The sequence below is a fragment of the Condylura cristata genome, unplaced genomic scaffold (genome assembly GCF_000260355.1).
Source record: "Condylura cristata isolate star-nosed mole 26May11 unplaced genomic scaffold, ConCri1.0 scaffold00003, whole genome shotgun sequence".
In the NCBI taxonomy this organism is placed as follows: Eukaryota; Metazoa; Chordata; class Mammalia; order Eulipotyphla; family Talpidae; genus Condylura; species Condylura cristata.
The window spans coordinates 9,046,513-9,059,701 of record NW_004567104.1 but is presented as its reverse complement, the minus strand read 5'-3'; the positions used below and the strand labels follow the sequence as shown (position 1 = coordinate 9,059,701).

The 13,189-nt window shown below is 34.1% G+C and overlaps 2 pseudogenes; both read left to right on the top strand.

Annotated features, from left to right (window-relative positions):
* Positions 1–1,907, top strand: part of LOC101624080 — a 2,434-nt pseudogene extending 527 nt beyond the window's left edge.
* Positions 1,908–9,671: 7,764 nt separating this feature from the next.
* On the top strand, positions 9,672–10,749 carry LOC101628129 (annotated as a pseudogene).
* Positions 10,750–13,189: the final 2,440 nt, after the last annotated feature.

Sequence of the window (13,189 nt, the reverse complement as noted above, 5' to 3'; positions counted from 1 at the left end):
TCCTATAGCTTTATTTGAAAAGCACCAGCACCACCTAGTGACAAGAATTCAGATTGCCACAGCAGTCCAATTTCATCTTAATTTCCTTTCAATTTCTTTTTTTTTTTTTTAAGATTTATTTATTTATGCATATAAAACTGGGGAACAGGCCAGATATGCAGGGACGGTGAGAGGATTCACTAGAGACAGAGTGGAGAGCAGAACAGGCAGATGGACGAGGTACACTGCCGAGGGGAGCAGCGGGTGGGTCAGGTGAGGTCTCCCAGGCCATGTGGATCACCTCCAGGGCAGGCGGGGATCGAACTCATGCGGAAGTGGCTTCTTAGTGCTGTGCTTTAACTTGCTAAGCCACCGGGGAGAGCCCCCAGTTTCTTTTTTTAACAAAAACTCAAACATGCAGAAAGTTGAAAGACTATGATAACAAATACATCACTGTATTTGCCAACTGCTAATGACTTGCCACATAAGATATAGCTCTTTCATATGTGTATATATACTGAACCATTTGACAATAAATTGTAATCACTAAAATACTTAACTCCAAAATGTTATGCAATGAAGTACAGCCAAAAGAGATGGAAGAAGGTTGTCATTCATCATAAACAACATGACAACTCACATTAATATACTGCTTCCTCCACAGTTTCCTCAGGAAAAACTAGTGACTAGTTTTATCCACCTATAAGACATCACTTAAACAAGGAGTGTATGTTACCTCTCCATTAGAAAACACATTCATATCTTGGAAATTTTATTCAGAATTCTGGCTCCTTCTTTGAGATCATTTCTATGCTTGTAACATAACCCAGGTGGGATGCCTCCTTACATTCCTCAGAGTTTTCCATTTTTTCCTTCATAACCCACAAGAGGCTAAAAGAACTCAGTATTTTAATTATTGCTGACCCTGTTTCTTATTCAATGACAAGTTACACATATATGTACATATAACTGTATCTTCATTAGGCATCCTTTTAAATATGCCTGTACCCACTGCCATAACAGATACTTCAGCACTGATAAGTAAAATGTTTTTGATTATAAAGGGCCATTTGTCCTTGATGCATTTTTAGAACTCTCAGAACAAAGTGTATCAAATTTACAAATATGAATGAACAAGAGCTATTACTAGGGCAGTTTCTGACTTTGTTTCAACTAAAATTTTTACTGTCAAGGATGATTAGTAAAAAGTACCCAGTGTGGGCCCTCCCTGGTGGCGCAGTGGGTTAAAGCACAGCACTAAGAAGCTTAAGCCACTTCCGCATGAGTTCGATTCCCGCTTGCCCCGGAGGAGACCACATGGCCAGGCAGACCTCTCCTGACCTGCCCTCTGCTCCCCTCAGCAGTGTACTTCGCAGACCTGCCTGTTCTGCTCCCCTCTCTGTCTCTGGTGAATCCTCTCACCCTCCACATCTCTGGCCTGTACCCCAGTTCCATATGAATAAATAAATAAATCTTTAAAAAAAAAAAAAAAAGAAAGAAAGAAAGAAAGAAAAGAAAGTACCCAGTGCTTTCCTCAGGAATGAGCACGAAAAAAAAAAAAAAAATCCTCTGGAACCCAGTTTAGAAGCCAAAAGGCAAACTGCTTTAGATAACTAAATTACTTACACAAATGAAATCTACTTTGAAAGGAAGATGCAAAGGCAGCACAGCATAAACTTAGTGAGAGCTGTAGTGTGAGTGCCCTCCAAGCAAGCCTAGAAGTAGTTGCACATGAAGCAGAAAAAGAATCTGATAATATCGCTGAAGATTTCTTACAGGGAAAAGCTGAAATAGATGATTTTCTCTGTAGCTTTGTGGAAAAGAGAACAATTTGTCATGCTAAAAAAATCCAAGAAAGAAACTTCCAACAGGTGATAGCAACACACAGCCAATTACATGCTCCACTGCAGATTTTTCTGAAAACCTAAACAGTCAAGAAAGGAAAGGGACACACAACTAAGGACATTTATATTTATGATTTGCAAATTGGTAGTTTATCCCAGTGGTTAAATTAACAGATACACCATATAGATTTGCGGAGAACTGACACTGATTTTTTTTAAAAAAGAAATTATTTATTTAAGCACACAGAACTGGGGTACAGGCCAGAGGTGCAGGGGTGGTGAAAGGATACAACAGAGACAGAGTGGGGAGCATAACAGGTAGATCAATGAAGCACACTGCTGAGAGGAGCAGCGGGCAGGTCAGGAGAGGTCTGCCATGCCATGTGGAATACTTCCGGGATGGGGATCGAACTCATGCTGCAGTGGCGTTAGCTTCTTAGTGCTGTGCTTTAACCTGCTGTGCCCCCAGGGAGGTTCCTGACACTGATTTTTGTACAGATTTGAATGTCCTTGTTTTGAGACCTTTCTGCACTATTTGCAAGAATAAGTATCCTTTATGCTTTGTTTATATCTTTTCTTTAACCTTTTTCTTTTTTTTTCTTCAGACTTGATCATTCCATTGTCATATTTCAAGTTAAATGATATTTTCTTCTCCTGGCTCAAAGTGTTCTTGTATCCCCCTAGTAAATGTTTTGACTTGTTATATTTTTCAGCTCCAGACTTCCTTTCTTAAATTTTCTATCTCTTCATTGATATTTTTATCTTCCCATATCACTTTCTTAACTTTTCCCTTATAATCTTTTAGTTTTTTTGAGCATCTTTAATTCAGTTGTTTTAAAATCGTTGTCTAATCTGTCATCAATGTTTAAACAACAACAAAAAAAAATCAAAAAGGTGCTAACTATGGTGGTCAGATATTTTTGTCCTTTTTTTAGGGCCTTGCTATCTTTAAATTGTTGTTGTTGTTGTAAGCAACATCTGTGACTGAGATCACAAATCTTTCTGAGTGTTTACCTGCACATCCACTGTGACTTTCTTATTGCTGCCATATATGCAGCTGCTTTTGAATGCCAAGTCCCAAGAGGAAAAAGAACAAAATGGGTGTATGTGTTAGGGTGGTTGTGCTGGTCTTTTTGGTTCCCTAGAAAGTGTTTTTGCTAGAAGAGGAACGGTTTTCACAATAAGGGAAGTTGCAGTAAGAATGGCCACCTACCTCTTTCTTTGTATCTGAGATCAAAATTAGCAATTAAGGATTAGAGGAAAGATACTCAATTTTTGGAAGGAAGAGGGTCCTTTTTGCCTGATTTAGCTGCCACCTGCTGCATGGAAACTGCTCCTGGAATATATGCACAACTATCTGTCATGGGGCTAGGTGTGCTGAACAAGTAACTTCCACTGTGCTTAGCAGAAATTCACCAAAATTAAATGAATTTTACTATCAAATTTTCCTCTAGGTGTAAGCCTTTACTACACTTCAGAGTTCCTAAATAGTTACATCCGATTCAGATTGTGCAACTTTTTTTTGCATTTAAAGTGCAGAAAATTGTTCCACTTTCTTAAAGTTGTAATATTTTCCAGTATCTTGAATTCATTTGTGCTAATAATGTATCTATTATTCCCATTTGTCTATTAACTTAATCATTTATGTCAGCATGTATATGTACTCATGAACATGTATTTTATACTCTGGGACATGGTCCAGTATGACTTTATTTTATGGCTTACAGTGTTTCAGTTTTGACTACTGCAATCTTTCAGTAGTTTCATATGTCCCTTTGGCATTTTCTCATCAGTGTATGTTTTCTTTTCTTTCTTTTGTCTTTCCTTTTCTCATTTTTGTTTTTCTTTCATTTCCTTACATTCTGGCACTATAAGATGTTCTAGGCTTTTCTTGTGTATGTCCTGCTCCAGTTTAAGAATCGGCCATTTCTGCAAGAGTTCTAGCCTTTTTTATTGGAGAATGATATTGGAAACCAAGATATAGGCACCAGATTCAATCATTGTACCAGGGATCATTTTTAGGCCTCGTGAATTGACAAGAGTAAGAAAACAAACACATATAATATCCAATATGATGTACCTACCAATAAATATGTTCATATAAAACTATCTGTTGTTATGCAGAGCTAAATAAAAGTTCATGCTGTCTCCAATTCTTATCCATTATGACACAGTTCATTCTTGTCTTCTCTTCATGATTTCTGTAAGTTTTCATTCAGGATGATAAGAAAACTGGCTCATGCTTTGCATTATCCATTTGCTTCACTGTTCATTTCCTTTAGAATTAATCCACATTCCATGGCAAACACCTTTTTTAACTATGGTAGAATACTTATATATAATTCTTGATGTAATTTGAAGAATTTATAATTCTTAAAAATTCTATTCATTTTCTTAATTAGCTTGGTAACACCTTTCTCTCTTCCTTTTCATTGAAGCTTTATACATTATCATTAATGCTTTATACATTATCATAGTTAGGTACATTTTGTCATATAAGCATCCTTTCCTTAATCCAACCTAAATCATTTATTTTAATTACATATATTTTCAGTCTGGTACTGTGAAGTTGTATGGATTTTAACAAATATATGAAGTATGTGCCATCATAATATCATACAGAATACTGTATTCCAGAGAAGGTCAGATATTTGGAACCATTTTAAACTGGTCTCTTTCACTTAGCAATATAATGTAAGAATTACCATTTTCATAATTTACTATCTTACTTCTTTTTATTGTTGAGTAATATTCTACTGACAGAATATACAACAGTTGGTTTAACAATTCACCTATCAAAAAGCATCTTGGCTATATATATATATATATATATATATATATATATATAGATAGATAGATAGATAGATAGATAGATAGATAGATAGAGATATATATATATATATATATATATATATATATATATATATATATATATATATATATATATATATATATATATATATATATATATATATATATCCCCCACCCCCAGTTTGTAGCTTAAATTTTCATGTTAGTAATTTCTTTATATTTATTTGGTTTAATATATCATTTAATCTTATATGATTATTCTATGTGTTATATAAAAATCAACTGTCTATTCCCAGGGTACAGTGGTATTTTCCTCTAAAAATTTCATATTTATACCCATGATCTATTGTCAATTAATTTTTATGTCACATATGAGGTAGAAATCAAGGTTTATTATTTTTATTTTTATTAATTTGAAATTGATATAACACAAATTTTACCACTCAGTGTACAAATCAAGGGTATTTAGTGCATTTCACAATGTATGTAGTAAATATCTCTATTTCCAACACTTTCATCACCACCACCCCCCTCAAAAAAAAAAAAAAAAAAAAAACCTTCACATTCCTTGCATCCTTCCAGGCTTAGAAACCAACAAAACAAACTATCCTGTCACTATAATTTACTTAATTAGATGTGTTATGTAAACGGAATCATGGAATATGTGATCTTTGTATCTAGCTTCCTTTACACAGCACATTATTTTTGACATTCCCTCAAGTTGTAGCCTCTATCGGTAGTACTTTGTTCATTTTTTATGATCGGCTAATATGTCATTGTATGTATTAACCATATTTTATGAACCCATTCATTTGTTAGTAAGATATTTGGGTTGTTTTCACATTTGGGCTCTTACAATACTGCTGTTATGAATTTTTGTGTGCAAGGATTTGTTTAGGTAGTTTGTTTCAATTTTAGGAGTATAGAATGAGTCATAATATAGTTCTATATTAACTTGGAGAAATTTAGCTTTGACCAAAATATGTTCTGAGACGCGGCATTTTAAATTCCCAACATCAAGGTCTACAATTTCTCTACATCCTCACCAGCACTTTTTTTTAAAGGTAACAATGGTTTACAATGTCATATATGATTTAGAGGTATATGATTATACTTTTCAGGTATATGTTATCACACCACACCCACCACCAAGTCACTGAAAGTCCTCCACCATAGTTCATTGTGTCTCCTCCCAATTTCGCTCTTCCCACTCTACCTTCCCTTTTGGTCACTTAAATTCCACAATCAGATTTCTATTATTGGTAGATTTTATCCTACCCTTTTTTTCTCTATATTCACATATAAGTGATACCATTCTATATTTAACTTTCTCTTCCTGACTGATTTCACTTAACTTAATCCCCCCAGTTTCAACCATATTATAAAAAACAAAGTCAAGAGCTTATAATTGTTTATAGTTGAATAGTATTCCATTGTGTGTATGTATCACATCATTCTAATCTACTAATTGATTTTGGGTATTTGGATTATTTTCATAACTTGGTTATTGTAAATAGTGCTGCAGTGAAAATAGGAGTGCATAAATTTCATCATATTACATTTTACATTCTTTGGATAGACCAGCATTCTTTATTACAGAAATTCTAGTGGGTATGAAGTATCTTATTGTGATTTTGATTTGCATTTACATACTGATTAAAGACGATAAGCACTTTTTTCCTGTACTTTTTTTGACATTTGTTTGCATATTGTCTTTGAAAAAAATATCTACCCAAGTCCTGCGCTCATATTAAAAATCAGGCTGTGCCATGTTGCTATTACAAAAGAATCTTGTTCTTCTAAAAATTCTTTTTGATTGTGTAGGTTCTTGGCTTCTCCATGCACATTTTATAACACGCTTGTCACATTTTATATGAATCCTAGTGAGCTTTGACTAGGATTGCATTTATGCATCAATAGATCGCTTTATTAGTACTGACATTTTAAAATTATTGTATAATCTGACCTATTGCCTTTATTCCTCTAATTACTTAGACATTCTTTACTTTGTCTCCAAAATATTTTGAATGTCCTGTGATTTATATATAAGCATTTATTATGTATCTCCTTGCTTAGCAGCAAATAAGACTACATTTTTCTCTTTTTAAATATTTAATTTCAATTGCTTATTGCTAAGATAGAAATATACTGATTTTCCCATTGGTCTTGTAACCTCACTTTTTAATTCTAGTCTTCTTTTAATTCATTTCTTGGGATTTTCAGCATTAATTATAATCACATAAATAAATAAAATACTTTAAATTTCATTCTATTACCTTGTTGCACTGGGTAGGCTTTTCAGTAAGATGTTGAATAAAAATAGTTACAATGGAAATCCTTATTTCATTTCTATTCTTAATAAAAATGGTAAGCAGAATCCTAAAGAATTCCCTAAAGATTCCTATTCCTGATTATGTAATTAAATACTAATTTAGGTACTGATGTATAGTGGCTCTGAAGGTGGAATTTGGTTACTAATCAGCTATCCTTAAATCAAGAGAATACAAGAAAAGGAAGTCAGGGAGACCCAAAATGTAAGAAAGGTTTGACTTACCATTGATGGTTCTGAACATGAAAGAAGGGGTTCAGGAATAAAGCAGCCCTCTACGAGCTGAGAATAATTTCCAATTAACAGCCAACAGGGCTTAGAACCAAATTCTTTCAACAACTTGAATAAGGTTGGAGGCTGGAGCTTCCAGAAACAAACAAACAACACAGTGATGCCAACACGGTGAATGTGGTCTCCTAAATTCCAGAGCAGAGAACAAACTGAGCCACTCTGTGCATAGACTTCTAATTAACAGAACCATTAAGATTTAAACATATAACATAGGCATATTGATACATGTGCCTATTTGTTATGGTTGTAATAGAAAAGAAATACAGAAGAAAATGATGCAATCATTCACTGCTGATATGTTAGTTGCTGGGTTTGGGAAAAAAGTATTTTATTGGGTTAAAGAAGCTCCTTTATATTCCTATTTGTTGAATGTTTTTTCTCAGGAATGGGTACTGAATATTGTCAAATGTGGTTTTCTGCTTTTTTGAGATGAGCATATGGTTTGTCCATAATTTTTTGTTAATATGATTAATATATTGATTGTTTTTCTATTTCTGTCTATAATACCTGTTTTGACTACTATAGCTTTATAGTCTAGTTTTAAATCAGAAAGCATGAGATGTCCAGTTTTTTCTTTATTTTCAAAATCACTTTGGCTATTTGTGTTCTTCTGCAGTTCTATAAAAATGTTAGGAATCTATTCCTTCGGAAATACCAATGGAAATTTGATAGTATCACTCTGAGACAGTAGATTGTGTTGGGTAGTATAGCTTTTAGTATTATAAATTTTCCAATTCATTAGGATGGAATGGCTTTCCATTTATTTGTATCTACTTCAATTATGTCAATACTATCTACTTGTCTATCTTTCAATTTTTTGGTTAAATTCATTCTTAAGAAATTACTGGTTTGAGGCAATTATAAATGGGATTGATTTCTTGATTTCTGATAATTCATTGCTAATGTATAGAAACACAATTGACTACTCTGTTACTGCCATATTGGTTTTATAGCCTGGAAGTTTATAAATTTGTTTATTAGTTGTAACAGTTCTTTTATGTGAAATCTTATATGTATGTATAAAACAACATATATACATACAGTCACATACACACACATATATATACACATACATACTTTCATGTCATATGCAAGCTGACAGTTTTACTTCCTTTCCAGTTTTGATACCTTTTATTTCTCTTCCTTTATTGGGTTAGGACTGTATTGAATAAAATAATGATATGGGCATGCTTATCTTTTTCATCATCATCTTTTCACTGTAAGTATAATGTTACCTATGGACTTGTGATATATGACTCTTTAAACCTCATTTTTTGAGTTTTTATAATGAATGTATATTGGTTTTTACCAAATGTTTGTTTCTGCCCCCATTAAGGTGATATTATTTTTATTCTTTAACTAATTTCATGTACCACACTGATTTCTTGTTAAACATTGAAGCATTGCAATATTTTATTACGGAAACTTGCATCAGGTTTATTGGCCTGTAATTTCCTTTACTCTAGTACCCTGTTACTATTTTAATATCAGGGTAATACCAACCCTGGTATGAGTTTGGGAGTGTCCCCTCCTGTGTTTTAGAAGTGTTTGAGAAGGAATGATATTCATTCTTGTTTCAATGTTTGGTAGAAATCACAGTGAGGCTGTCTGTTTCTGGACTTTGTGTTTTTTGGGCGTCTTTTGATACTGATTCAGTCTCCTTATAAGGAGTTAGTCTGTTTTATTATTTCTTCATTTCACAGTCTTGGCAGGTTTTATGTTTCTAGAAATGTACCATGTACCATGTCTTCTAGATTGCCCCACTGGTTGACACGTAATAGCTAATAGTATTTCTTAAGATATTTGTATTTGTGTTCACTGAAATGCAGTGTCCCATTTTTCACTATAATTTTATTTATTTTAAGCCCTCACTCATTTTTTAATGGCAAGTCTACTTAAAGGTTTGTCTACTTTGTTTAACTTAAAATAAAATCCAAGCTCTTAGTTTCACTGCTCTTTCCTATTGTCTTCTTAGCCTCTGCTTCATTTATTTGATATCTATCTTATTTCTTTCCTTCTACCAAATTTGGGCTTAGAATAAGACACACAGATAACCCACAGGCAAATGAAAAAGTATTCATAATCACTTCTTAGAGAAATGCAAATCAAAATCACAATGAGATACTACCTGTGACTATGGCCCATATTGAAAAGACCAGACACAGAAAGTGCTCATAAAGGTATGGAGAAAAAGAAAATATTGTTGGAAATGTAGACTGGTCTAGCCTGTGTGGAAAATAGCATGCATTTTCTTTCTCAAAGGAACTGAAAATTGGATTTGCCATACAACCCAGTAATTTTCTGAGTTATGCACCCAAAGAATAAAAAACAAGAACATTAACTCCAAAGGAAAGTAGAGTTCTAGTTTCTAGAACTACTACTAGGTTTACTAATTCTACTAATTCTAGAACTAGTAAAAACTGGCAGTGGTGGGAGGGCCCCAAGTTTCTAGGCTGGCAGGTAAGTCCTGGCCTGACAAAAGCTATGCAACTCCTGTCAACTGACATACTCCAGGCAGAAGGGAGACTTCCTGAAAGAGCAGGACCTCCACAGCTAGTTTATGTTATGACTCTCCCTTTTTGTATAATCACAGTGTCAAAAATATTCTGAGCAATCATTAGTCTACAACTGGTTTGCCTTACCCTCATAAAATGACTACCTGGCCCAGGCAGGTATGCTCTGCCTCAAAGACATGAAATTCCTCTGTCTCCTGAGACAGAAAGCTAACCCCCAGAAGATAAGATCCCCAGGGCATAGAGACTTCTGGGCAGTATCCTAAGGTTGTTTTTAACAGGTATTGCTTAATATATGGCTGTATAAATTCCTCTTAAAATAGTCTTTCTTTAAACAATCACTAACAGCTCTCTGCTGACACAAAACTTATCCTTTCCCAAGACCCCTTGTTCTTTGATTTATAGTTAACCACCCGTATACATGATTGTTATTTAAAAAAAAGTATGATTTAGAATACCATGAAATATCAAGAAAGAATGTTTTGTTCCCCTTTTTCCTTGGTAAGTTTAATGGTGAATTCTTGTCTATATACCTCACTTTATGCATTATTGTGATTGACAACTTGCCACACAGTATAAATAAAAACCTACCAAGAACCAAGGCAAGAAACCCTCGCACCCAAGACTGACTCTGTGTCTTCCTTACTCTTGCTGAAAATCTCAAGCTGACACCATTTCCCACCATCAAAGACCCTAAAACTCTGCCATGGCTGGTCCGCAGGACTGGCCACAACTGTGGGAACCTATGTCGAGTGGCTCCCATAGGGAAGAATGCTCATCTCACATGTGGAAAGCCCTCACCTACTATGTCATGCTGCCAAGGGTGGGAGTGAGCATAGTGACTATCTTCTTGAAGTCACAAAATGGAGAGCATGAGAGACCTGAGTTTATACACTATCATCACCTCTACCTAAGGCCCAAGTCTTTTTACTGGGTAGATGGTAACTATACTCTATTCCATAATTCTCAGGTGAATCCATAGCCAACTGGCTATGAAGATGAATAAAGCAAACTTGGACCGTTACTTAGGACCATAACCTTGCCTTGGACGCTTACTCTGAACATGGACCAGAAAAATGTGGGAATTTAAGTGGGCCTTCTTTATTTATATCAAATGATGACCAGTACACTTTTCTTCTATCTCTCTGCTTATGGTAGAATATGGATTAAATAAATAACTTGATTGGTTATGAAGTTTTAAAAAAAGAAAACTTGCACTCCAATGTTTATTGCAGCAATACTTATAACTGTCAAGATATGGAAACAATCTACGTGCCCAAGACAGATGAGTTGCTTGGGAAGATAAAATATATATACAAATATATATACAGAGATATTTATACAAATGGAATAATACTAAGTGATCAAAGAAGTTACGAAAGCATGGATAGAGCTGGCTTATGTTAAGTGAAATAAGTCAGAAGAGGACAACTAACAGATGGTGTCACTTATATGTGAAATATAGAGAAATCAAATAAAAGGTTAGATGAAGTCAAATTTAATAGCTAGCCCCTGAAAGCTGACCAGTTCTGGATGCCCACAGAACTGAGGCATCCAGAGGGGAAGGGAGAAGAGAAAGTGTAAATACAAAGTGAGAAATAGGACAAAGGACTGTGGTGGTAGTCTATGGATCCTTAAGTGTTAGGTGTGCTATGGTGACTGTACCAAGGGAGAAGGCAGATCCAACACTTACAGAATACTATCAACTATGTAAACCAACTGTATTTCAATAAATTGAAAGGAAGAAATGAAGGAATGAAGGGGACAGGAGAGAGAGAGATAACAGAGAAAGGAAAGAATTGGGGTTTAGTTTATTCCTGTTTTTAGCTCCTTGAAATATAGAGTTGATTTGAGTTCTTCCTTTGTTCTTAATGGAAATACTTATCAGTTAAGTGTCCCATTTATAACTGCTTTCACTGCACCCCATAAGTCTTGGTATGTTGTAGATCCACTTTCATTTTTATCTTTTGATTTTTTCTTTGAACCATTGTTTGTTCATTACATGTTTTTAAATCTCCACATATCTGTGAAATTTCCAGTTTTCTTCTTGTAATTTTTCCTTTCACAATATTGTGGCCAGAAAGGATGCTTGATAGGTTTCCAATCATCCTAAATTTATTTAGACTTGTTTTGTGATCCAACATATGGTCTACCCCGGGGAATGTGCATTTGAAAATGATGTGTATTGTGCTACTAAAATAGGGTGGGTCTTTTCCAAAGTCCTGTTAAGTACATTTGTTCTAATATATAAGATAAATGAAATGTTCCTGTGTTGATTTTCTGTCCAGATGAACTATGCACTGTTGAAAGCTGGAAAGCCTCCTGGTTTTGAAGCCTCCTACTCCTATTGTGTTATTACCTAGTTCTCCCTTCAATTTGTTAATAGGTACCTTTTCAGTTGTTCCCATATTTGGAGCATAATTACGAATGTTATATCTTTTGGTTTGGTTTCACCACTTTGCCATTATCCAATGGCCTACTTTGTCTCTGTAAGCCTTTGACTTAAAATCTAATTTGTTTGGAATAATTAAAACTAACCATACATTTTGGTTTTGTTTACATGGTATCTTTTTTCATTCATTCATTCATTCATTTTCACAGGCAGCATATTTTTGTGTCTTAAAAAAATCTATTTAGCATCTTTATATGTTTTCATTAGAGAATTTAGTCCATAAATGTTAAATTTTTGATAGCTATGAACTTACAATTTTTTATTCATCACTTTTTCCTATTTTGTAATTTTTCCCCCTATTTTGCTTTTCCTTTGGGAGATGATGATCTATTGTGGCAAGCTTAGATTTCTTTTTCTTTCTTTTGTGTACCTACTTTAAGTTTTTGTTTCATTGTCCATAAGACCTACATAAAACATATGCTTATAACAGTCTCCTCTAAGGTAACAACTTAACTTTGGAAAGTTCTGCATTTTAATATTCTCTTCATTTTGATTTTTATGATTTGCATCTTTTTACCTTGCATTGACATGTCTATGAACAAATAATTGTCATATTTTAAAACTTTAGTTTTTAATCATCATACTAGAATTATAAGTGATTTACCTACATCAATAAAACACTAGAAAATTCTATATTTAATTATTGCTGTATCTTTATCAATGAGATTTACACTTTTATAGGATGCTAGGTAATTAGCATACTTTCAAGTTGAAGAAATACCATCAACATTTATTGTAAGGCTAGCGGTGATGAATTTCAGCTTTTTTGAAATTTATTTTCTTATATCTCTGTTAATTTTTGGATAGTATTTGACTTCTCCTCACAGGTGTCATTCCCATGCTTCTCCCACCAATATAGCACCTTTGACCCATCACCATAGTCCCTTGTACTCTTCCCTCCCTTGTTCTGACTGCTCTCTTCCCCCTCCCTTTCTGTAAGCCTCAGACCTATGATCAGCTTGCAAGTTTT